Source organism: Melanotaenia boesemani, chromosome 11 (assembly GCF_017639745.1).
Source record: "Melanotaenia boesemani isolate fMelBoe1 chromosome 11, fMelBoe1.pri, whole genome shotgun sequence".
Lineage (NCBI taxonomy): Eukaryota > Metazoa > Chordata > Actinopteri > Atheriniformes > Melanotaeniidae > Melanotaenia > Melanotaenia boesemani.
Window position 1 is genome coordinate 14950234 of NC_055692.1, and position 10588 is coordinate 14960821.

Consider the following 10588-nt stretch of genomic DNA (forward strand, 5'->3'; position numbering starts at 1 on the left):
TGGGTTTGAAAAAGCCATTAACTGATTAATGTCCCTGGTGGCCATGAACTTTGGCCTTACAGCTTGTTAAAAGCTGTTATGTTCAATCCTTCTTTAGGTGAAAATGTTACTTCCTCATTACAGAAAAATAACCATGAAACTGGCCACACTCTGAGCAAGGCCGGAGCCAAAAAAAAAACCCCACACAAACACACACACACACACACACACATTTATATATATATATATATATATATATATATATATATATATATGTTTATTTTTTCTCCAGGAAATTGCAGCTGTTGCAAAACTTAGAAAAGACAGCAGATATGCTCTTCCCACTGCGTTTTTACCCTAGAGACTTTTTTTTTTTTTTTTAACTTGTCCTGTCCAGCATGGTAGCAACAGAATGATGGTCTGGCTACTGTGTTGTGCCGAACAAATTTGCTTTGCCAATGGGAGCTTTTTATGGGTATAAGGCTCCTCTTGATAATCTTTTTTTTTTTTTTTTTTTTTTTTAATCCTTATTTATTTATTTATTTTGCTTTACAGAATTTTCCATAATTTTGCTGGACCTGACCGGAGGGGACAGAAAAAAGGAGAAACGTGGACAGAAATAATAAGGAGTGTATAGAAAAGAAAAGACAGAAACACTCCAGACAGAAGGCAATGGCCATTTAATCCAAACAAATACCAGACAGCCAACTGCTACACCTGTACAGAAACACAACAGAGAATTTCCTTCGGCTTTCACAGAACAACTCATAGAGACGAGCAAGCTGAAAAATAACAAACGTGTATCACAGCAAAAACCAGAGTACCAGAAACACACACACACAAATCCTAAACAGAAGTAGGTCTTAGTGTATAAACCCACAGGATAATGCAGCAACTGTGTCAGCATGCAGAATATGAGGACTCAAAGATGAGTTTGATCATGCAAATGCAACCACACCTCTTCCAAAACTAGAGCCAGACCAGGGAGGCCCAGAGACCCAGGCCACCAGCATCAATACACATGAATCCCAGCCACCCCACCACCAAGACAACCCAGGACTCGCCCAGAAGATGGCAGAGAAAGGCCCTTGCCAGAGCCCCTAGCAGTCACTGAGCACAGGCCCCAGTGGGCCAACATTGGCAGTTGCTGACCCCGCCGGGCACCAGCCATCCATTACATTTAAGCCATGTTGACAGGTCTTCACATACCTGAAGCAACCTACGCACAGGTGTGCAGGACACCAAGGCATAGACGCAGCTGTCAATCGTGTTGTCAGTGCAATGTGCAGATGTTTGATTGTGACAGACTCGTCCTAAACATTCTTTTTCTGTATAATAAGTTCTATGAACAATTTTAAATTGTATCAGTTGCATATTTTAAATCTTAGTCATTTTAAAGGTGTTTAAACATATTTGTGACCATTTATTTTTATTTAAGTTACTGGTAGTTAAGTCAGCCTCTCAATTTGAATTTGGAAGAGATATTGAATCTTCTAGCTTTGATAATATTCTATATAGACATAACACTATCACTGCGTTGTTGTTTATTGGTCAGAATCTTCATAGGTGATTATTTCACGTCATGCTATTATTGAGTGGTGCAGATGTCATGATCTTGGTTTATGTTCTTGGGTTTTCGTATTTATGGTCTTGTGATTAGTTGTTTCCTGTTTTATTTTTGTAGTTCCTTCCCTTGTGTATTCTGTTTTGCTTTCTGTTTCCTGTTCATTGGTTCACCTGGTTTAATTTGTTCATTTGCTTCACCTGTTTCTCATTAGTCCCCAGTGTATATGTACCCCTTGGTTTCATTTATGCTCTGCCAATTCATTTGTATTCTTCACGTATTGTGGGGTTCATCCTACATTCAGTAATTTTCATGCCATGTAATTTTCATCCTTGTAATCTAGTTTAGTTTTTTTTGTTATTAAAACCTTGTTCCTACACCAGTCTGTCTCCTGCCTCATCAAGTCTGTTTTTGGGTCCACACCTTCAATGCCTCACAATCCTGACTGCAGTTATATGAATGAAATAATCCACACCCCTCAACACATCCAGTGAATGCAATGCCATCATAACAGCTCCTATTGGCACTCTTGAGAGGGTGATTGCTTTATGCAGCTTATCAGTCTTATCACCATGGAGCTCAGTTTGGTTAGTATCTTGATCTTGCACCATGGGGGATGTTTTTTCAGCTGGTTAACACAACCCTGTTTCTGATACCCATGTAATATATAGTATGCTTAAGAAGGGTTTATCAAGAAAAATGTCTCAATATTGGCACTTATAAGTGATAAGCAAGTTATAAATAACTTTTCTGATGCTCACATTCAGCAGCCTGACATAAATCCCTGAAGTGACAGACTGGTGCTCTCAACACCACAAGAACTTTACTCTTTTGTAAGATGGTAATGACAGATTTTTTTCTGACTGCTTTATCTTTAGTAGTGCAATCTTATAATCTTTGGACTGATATCAGTTCACCTATTAGAACAAATAAACTGAAGTCTTTAAAACAGGAGAATGGTACTGTCTGTGCAAAGCAGATATAAAATAAACAGAAACAGGTCTCATCTGGTTCCTCTGGGAATGCATTAGTGCTCGTGGGGATTTCAGTGTTGGTTTCATTACAACAGTTTCTCTGCAGGTGAGAAATCCTTTCTCAAAGTGTTTTCCTGCTTCCCTCTTGTGATTCCTTTTATTTATTTAAAATCACTGTACGTGAGTCTTTGTTTTGAAGCCTGTAATGGCCACGTTGCTGGGAATGATGGTATTTGATATGCACCTCCTTCGCAAACTTGGGTGGCTGGGGGTCCTGTACTGCAGCCCTGTGGTCTGGACCTCAGCCTGCCCTGATCTGGGTGGTTCCTGCGGTGGCGCCCTTTGTGGTCATGGGTGGGCTGGCTACAGGTGTAAATGGATCCCCAAGATATTGTTCCCTCACAGCAGGGCAAAGTCAGATGTTTTTATTCTATTGATATTTTTATACCTAAATTCAGTTAAGAGACAGTAGGGATGTGAGTTCATGTCTGCGCAGAATGGGGTAAGGGTGGTAGGGGGGGGAGTGTTCATGCGCTTTGTATGTGTGTGAGTGCGTGTGTGTGATTGTGTGTGAAAGAGACAACAATGAGGTGTGTTTTTAATTGCTGTTATATACACTGGTGTGTGAAGGCTTTTTAAATTTTGTTTTTAAAATGAAAAAGGAGTTTTTATTGTGTAAAGTACTTTGTGTTGTGCTCTATAAATAAAATTTGATTTGATTTGATTTGATTTGATTTGATTTGATTTGATTTGATTTGATTTGATTTGATGTGATTTGATGTGATTTGATTTTAAACTTAGGGAAACCACAGGGGGGGGAAATATAGAGATCCTCATAACCAGCAAAGCAGTTCTATCATTGTGAGGGCCCCTATGTAAAGCAGAGTACTTAACATTATCTCTAGTATTATTAAAGGTATACAACTACTACATAGGTAACAGATTATAGTTACTAATAGGTGAAGGTGTTAAAGGTTTGGATCACCTACATTATGATAAATCAGAGTATTTTCTTATAAGAGTCAGTAATATAGAGTCCTCGAAAGAGCTTTAAAACTCTAACATACTATGAGCCTGTGGAAGAACATTCATTCAAAATATTTTCTATTTAATTTGTTTTTGATGTGACTGGAGAGAGCTGTCAATCATATCAGTGATAAATGTGCAAATAGGTTTGAATCAGGGGAATTTAAAAGCCATAACATCTCTGTTAGTTGTGCTGCTGCATTTGATGATTTAGGTTTGACTTTGTCATTTGATTTAAAGCTTTGATTAATATTTCATTCCAGTAATAGTATCCCCTGGTGACACCACTTCTACTGGAGACCTTTGTTCATTATTCCCTGATATTTTTCTACTTATTTTACAACCTTTGTCAGTATGTTGTAAAACATAATAACTGTACCACTTTTGGGACAAATTTCCCTCAACCTAAGTTCACTTTGTTAAAAGTACTTTTGACTTAGTTTTTAAAGACCCCTCTAAAAATGGGAAGTTCAATGATTTTTTTAATTGAACAATTAAAAAAAACACAGCCTCTAGCTTTTAAGGGGATTGTTTGGTTAAATGTAGTTCTTTTTTTTTTTTTTTTTACTAAACTTACCCTTCAAGATGGAAACATTATCAGTGGTGGAATCTAACTACATGTTTTACTACAGTTTAGCACCCAGATACAAAACTACAGAACTGATATTTCCTTATTATTTACCTTTTTCCCATATTAGTTCCACTTCAGCACATTTTAGAGAAACTTCACTACATCAGTGTAGTTATTTTGCATATTAGGATTTTGCCAATAAAAAAGCATGCATAAGACCTGTATATTGCTTTTTGATAGATATTATGATATTATGTATAATCAGAACTGTTTGCTAAGTGACTCAAAATCTGTTTGACAACTGTCACAAACATTTGTTATTTAATCAAATTCATCACTATAATTAAACATATTCTCCTAAAGTAATTTAAATGAGTTTTGCTTTTAATGACTTGTATTTGTCTTGTTGTATTAGCATTTTTAATTAAGTAATGCCTCAGTTCAACTTTAACAAATTTTTCACATCATTGCAGCAAAATGTACTTCAACTATGCAATGTAAAAGTACTAATGCAGAAAAATGCCCTTGGGAGCCTTTTATTGTTGAATATTGCACAATATGCACAAACATGAACTCACATATGCAAGCTTTCCTGGATAGAGGAGTAATATAACTCCTTCATCTTAACATTGCATTAAAACTTAAACTGCATTTAACAAAGGCATCAATGCATTTAGCCAGATTTTACTGCAGAAGGTTCATATAAGCAGCCAACAAATTTGATCTGCAATCCACTACACTTGAAGTCCACATCTCTCTCTGACACAGACAGCCACACACACCTTCATTTAGATCTCATTATTGAATGATAATAATAGACAGGGTGAGACATGGAGCCATTAGTTGTGAGGAAAGAAGTGAAGGGCCGGATATTAATCAGATGGGCTCTGATGAGGACCTGCCATCTCCTTCATCAATCAGGGTCCAACTGCACAGTCAGCAGTGCACAGCTTCACTTGTTATATGGTCACTAAATCAATAGATATCAGTAATTAGATTGTTTAGATGATCGTGTTACATGGGCAATTTATGAACATAAAATGTAGTGTGAGCATTGACAAGTAGTTACACTAGTAGTAGCATTGATGTTCCACTAGGGGCAATGTTGTATTGTTCTGTTTTACCAATGCCAGAGGATACTGAGAAAGAGCCCTGCAGTTCTGCTTGGTAATCATGTGATGAGGAAATATGTAATGAAATACATACCTAAAACTGTCCCCTAAAATTGTTCCCTTCAACAGCAGGTTTGATAGGCTCATCAAATTGAGAATCTTTTATTCCTGTAGTCGCGTATGTAACTTATTATGACCCACTCTGAGGCAGGGTGAAGGTTCCAGCCTGCCTGGTTTCAATAACGACGATGATGCTCTAAGACTGTAGGTAGTTGCCAAGTTTTCCCCTATTTTTTTTTTTTTTAAAGATTATAAATCTGCTCAGCTTTAAGAATACATCTTTATGCTGTTAAACCATTCACCTCATTCTCTAGCCATGGTGTCATTTTATTGTTCTAGAGATGCTTTAGCAGATAGGAGAGATATATCAAATCAGAGGCATGTACGTTGAAATAAAAAGGTGATTTTTGGTACTCAGTCTTAAAAAAGGAATGAGGGATAAGGAGGGAGGAAAGGATGTTTTAAAAGTTTCTAAGTAGCTTTCTGCCTTCTCTTTAAGTCCGTTGTCTGCTGCTGCATGTGCTCTTATCTGAAGAGTTTCACTGCTCTTTCTGGTAGTAGCTGTGTAAACCCACACAGTTGTCTGGACCAGCCAAAGCAGGAGGGGATCAATGAGAAGATCGATGGGGTCTCTGGAATCCTAATAGCCCTGTTACTGTTCCCTGACTCCCTGCCTGATATTGCACCACACTGAGGGGGAGGGGGGTTGTCTGCACATGTCTGTCTATGAGTGCTATCCAAATCATGTCAACAATCCCCTGCTGAGTCTGTATTCACACTTCTGTCATGATGCAGCACAACAAGTTCTGTAATTATGCCCACTGATGGACCTGATGGCTATGTGTATGCTGTGTTCTCATACCAACTTCATATATTTATTTCAAGTAAGCAAACACAATACAGACTGACAGAACAGTTCACACACTCCACTGATGGACACATGGGCTACTGCAAACAAATTCAAGTCTTTTGAAGATTGAACTGATATAGGAGTGTCTTCTGTATGTTATGAGCCACAAAGCCAAGGTGTGACTATTTTGTGGTGAGTGGAGGACATGTATGCTGGCTTTCACAAAGGAAGCTGATGTTTGCATCCCATCTTAAGCCTGCAATGAACACATGAACTGTCCTTTTATCTACTGATCTTCCACAAGGTTTAGTTTCCACTCTGTCTTGTATGAAACTCCCAACTTTTGTAGTTTGCTAATTCAAGTCTTAAACAGGCAGAGACAAGAAACACTTCAGATCAAAAGTCTTTTTAAATAAATAAATAAAATGTAAGACTTAGTTATTCCCTCTGGTGATAGCCACATTGCAGTACAAGTGTATATATTTGCCAAATTTAATGCAAGTTGAAAAAAGGGAACTAAAAGGAGTCATCAAGCTTGGAGCTAGATGTCCCCCTCTTCCTAGATATTCAAAATTACCTATAATTTTGTGAGACCAGATCCTCAAGATTTGAGGAGGTTTGCAACTCATTCCCTTAAATGTTATTTCTCTTATTCAGCATAGACTTTTGAGGTATATGAAAAGAATCGTGGGAAAAAAGACAGTAAATGAACTTGCTTTCTAGAGAGAAGAAGGTCTGTGGTTGAGCCAGCAGGAGACCAAGAATGGCTCTGTAAATTAAATAAGCTTGTGCCAATGGCTAAATGTATGTTCATACAACTCTTAGTACTATCTGACTCTCTTATGCGCTCTGTGATAATCAGACATCCAACACCCTGTGAAACCATAATTCTCTAAATATAATAATAATAATAATAATAATAATAATAATAATAATAATAATAATAATAATAATAATAATAATAATTTTGCAATTTGAGGCTGCCTTTGCTCTCAAACAGGGAAGAATTGTGGATTTGCTGGAACCTATTGGTTTGCTTCAATACCAAAGCTGAAATCAAGATTATGGTAAAAGACAGCAAACCACGTCATCTACTGCAATGGTTTTTTGTTCAATTTCTAAACTACCCAACATTATAAAACTGTAGATCTGGAACAGCACCAGCAATAAGTTGCAACTTATTATAAATACATTGTGTAGGATGGAGGGACCTCTAGTGGCATAAACTGAAAACTGCAACTTCTTACAACACAAACGAAAAGCTATTAGACAATAAAGCTTTTACAACATTGTAATCCCACCTTTCCTTTTGAAAACGTTTAAAAGATATTCTGATAGTGAGGATACCAAATGATGAAGCATTTCAGGTCATTCTTCGTGACTTAGTATAAGCCATATTCTACTATATAAGCAGTAGTTTTCATTTCAAAATTGCACACTAAAACTTTTCCAGATATCATGAATTGTTCATAGATCTTAGGATCTATACAGGGAGAAATATGCAAATTTACAGAGCATTGCTTTGAAAAAAAACTCAGTGATTTTCTCTTTCATTTGTTGACAAAGTTGGCGTCTCCTGCACCTGTTTCCCCCTTAAAGATTTAGTCTGTCATGAATGCTTGTTTTGTCCCAAAACATAATCACAATAATCTGTTGAAATCTCCTGTTTGAAATAAGACTGCAGATATTTTTCAGGGTTTATTTATCTACATTTTTAGGTGATTTTATTTAAGTTTTTACAGATCTGAATATCTTCTCAGCTGCTTGTGAGGCCCGCCTGATAACATTTCCATGTGGAAAAAGCAATATAACCATACTCATGGCTCCACATGGTATGCATTCATAACTCCTGAGATTTAACTGGAACCAAATAATTTGATTCTGTGTGTCTGATATTACAGTATCATATCAGCAAGGTTTCCTTCCTTGATCTCGAAACTTATCACACTGAATGTGTCATCTAGTCCTTGTCAGCTACCCCTTTCTGCACCGACATTCATATTTGCACCATGGTACAACGGTGCCTCTTTCAGTGTGCCCACTCTAAAATGAGATGTGAAAAAGTACAATATATCAGGATTGCCAAAACCTGCTGCTATCTGAGCACCCTGCTGATTTCTCAGATTGCCAGGCTGCACACTGACACCTCAGTTATGGCAATGAACATTAGAAATGGGGCAACAAGAGCCCAAGTTGAAAGTAAGAGATTTTGCACAGTTTAAAAATGTTTTTAATATAATTTATGAACTCTAAACAATGAGGTTGAAACTTCAAATAGATTTCTTCGCAGTTGGGTCATTGCTGCATTTCCCCAAAACATCAAAACCAGATGGGAGGGGGAAAAAAAGGACTACAAATGAGCATGTGGAAGGAGCAAAGGAGCAGACTGGATTTTTTTTCACAAAATGCAGGCTGCGCACTAAAATACTTCAAACACTACGCTGGAGACAGTTATCACTGAGGTGTGGTAGAGCCTCTGGAGAGCAAGTTACAAGACACTGAACAACACTGGGTGGTTTTACACTTTATCGCCAGAGAACAACTTCTTCTTTTTAGTCATGTGGGGATCAGAATGTCTAATTAAACTCGCAGATTATACACAGCAAGGAATCCCACACCCGCATCAGAAAATATGCCTCTGCAGCCCATTATAGCTCTCCATAAATAAACCCATGATGCCAGTCACACACCACATACATCACATGCTGTGGATGTAAGCATGTAAAGTTCAAAGATCCGCAGTGGAGTCATGTTGGAAGCAGATGTTGTGCTATATATCCATAGTTGTCTGCATTACGTTCCTCTTGGGTAAGATGATAAGATGATAAGGCCAGGGCCGTCCTGCATAGGCCGGGGGGAAAAGTAATAATCGTTGCGTATAATTCAGGGTAATGAAGGCTCCGGCACTACATCAGCCATAAAGAATGATAGGAGAAGCAGACGGGAAGCCGCTCACACATTTGACCTGCGCTGGCATCCCTCCACTTCCTATAAATTTTTTGGTGTGGTGCGACTCCAGGCAAAACGGAAAGAAAGGAAGGTGAAAGAGGAAAGGAGGAAGATGGACAGATGCGGAGGAAATGGAGGAGGGGTGAAGAAAAGAGATGAGTGACAATGGAAAAGAGAGAGAGGGAGCACATGATTTAGCCTCAGCCAAAGCACAGAGGTCAAATCCTTTCCTCTGATCTTTCCAGAAATATACTGTACTTCATGTGTCCTGGAGTTTTTCCAATTCTACTGTGTGAGCTCCATATATTATGGAGCCACGTTTGGATCCCTATGAGAAAAGGAATGGATGAAGAAAAAAGTAGAATTTCTTTTAACTGGAACAGGATTTTGTCATCTGCTACTGACATATAAAAGCATCCTTGAAAATAAGCTACTGTGTTCATTACCATCAAATTGGGAAACACTCAGCTATCTTTCCCACTCAGGGCATCCTGCCTTTTATTTTTTTCCCCCAGTTCATCGGTATGCAGGCGGTGTGACAGTGTACTGTGGGCACACTGGGCTGTGCTACTCTCCTCTACATGTCTGCTAAATGACAGTAATTATTTTCCTGGGCTGCAGGCGACTCATGCATGTTTTATTTCCACCTCCACCTCCCCCATCTGCCTTCACTGCGATGCATGGCACAAATGGTGGTGAAATGAAAGGGGGGGAAAAAGCAGCAGATCATTTTATTTCTTTCCATGCCTTCCTATGGGTCCCCACTGGGTTCTCCATCCTTGATTTTTTTTCAGCAAGGAGGCCCGGTCTTTTATGGTACCAGGGGAGTTTTTGCAGGGACTGACAGATGCTGTTAGGCTGGTCTCATGATGGTTAAGACACAGATAAAGACACGTAATGGTAGTTTGCATACAATGGCTGCTGTTGTAAGCATTTTGCTTGGAATTGGCCGTCATGTTTCAGTTCAAAGCTGGCCTCTGTAGACACACACACACAAAAATCTAAACATAAGGTTTTGTCCACTTTTTAGCACCTAAACATTACAAAAAGTAAAGTTACAATCGGCTGCTTAAGGCACATATACAGGAGGGTAAGACATTCACACAAAAATGTTTTCCAGGTTTGACCAACATTCAGTGGATTTAACTTGTGTTGCTGACAGCTGTTTGTCTCAGCCTTTCATCTTCAGCTAAAGATTGCTCTTTCATAAAAACAGCCCCTTGTGTTATTAAAGTAAGTAATCTATACTTAATTTTCTTTGTGACAGCATCTTAAAGTGCCTGACATGATCTGGAGGGAGAATGAGGATATAAGATTATGTCAACATAAAGCAAAAAAGAGCCAGAAAGTTTGAATAAGGATATGTTCTGCTTCAGAGACTAGCAGGCAGTTATATGTTGACCAACATGTGAGTACATGTTTCTCCTGCAAATACTGCCCCTGTAGGGTGTCACACAAGATACAAGATTAAATTTTACCATTTCATATATCTTTTCTCTCAGA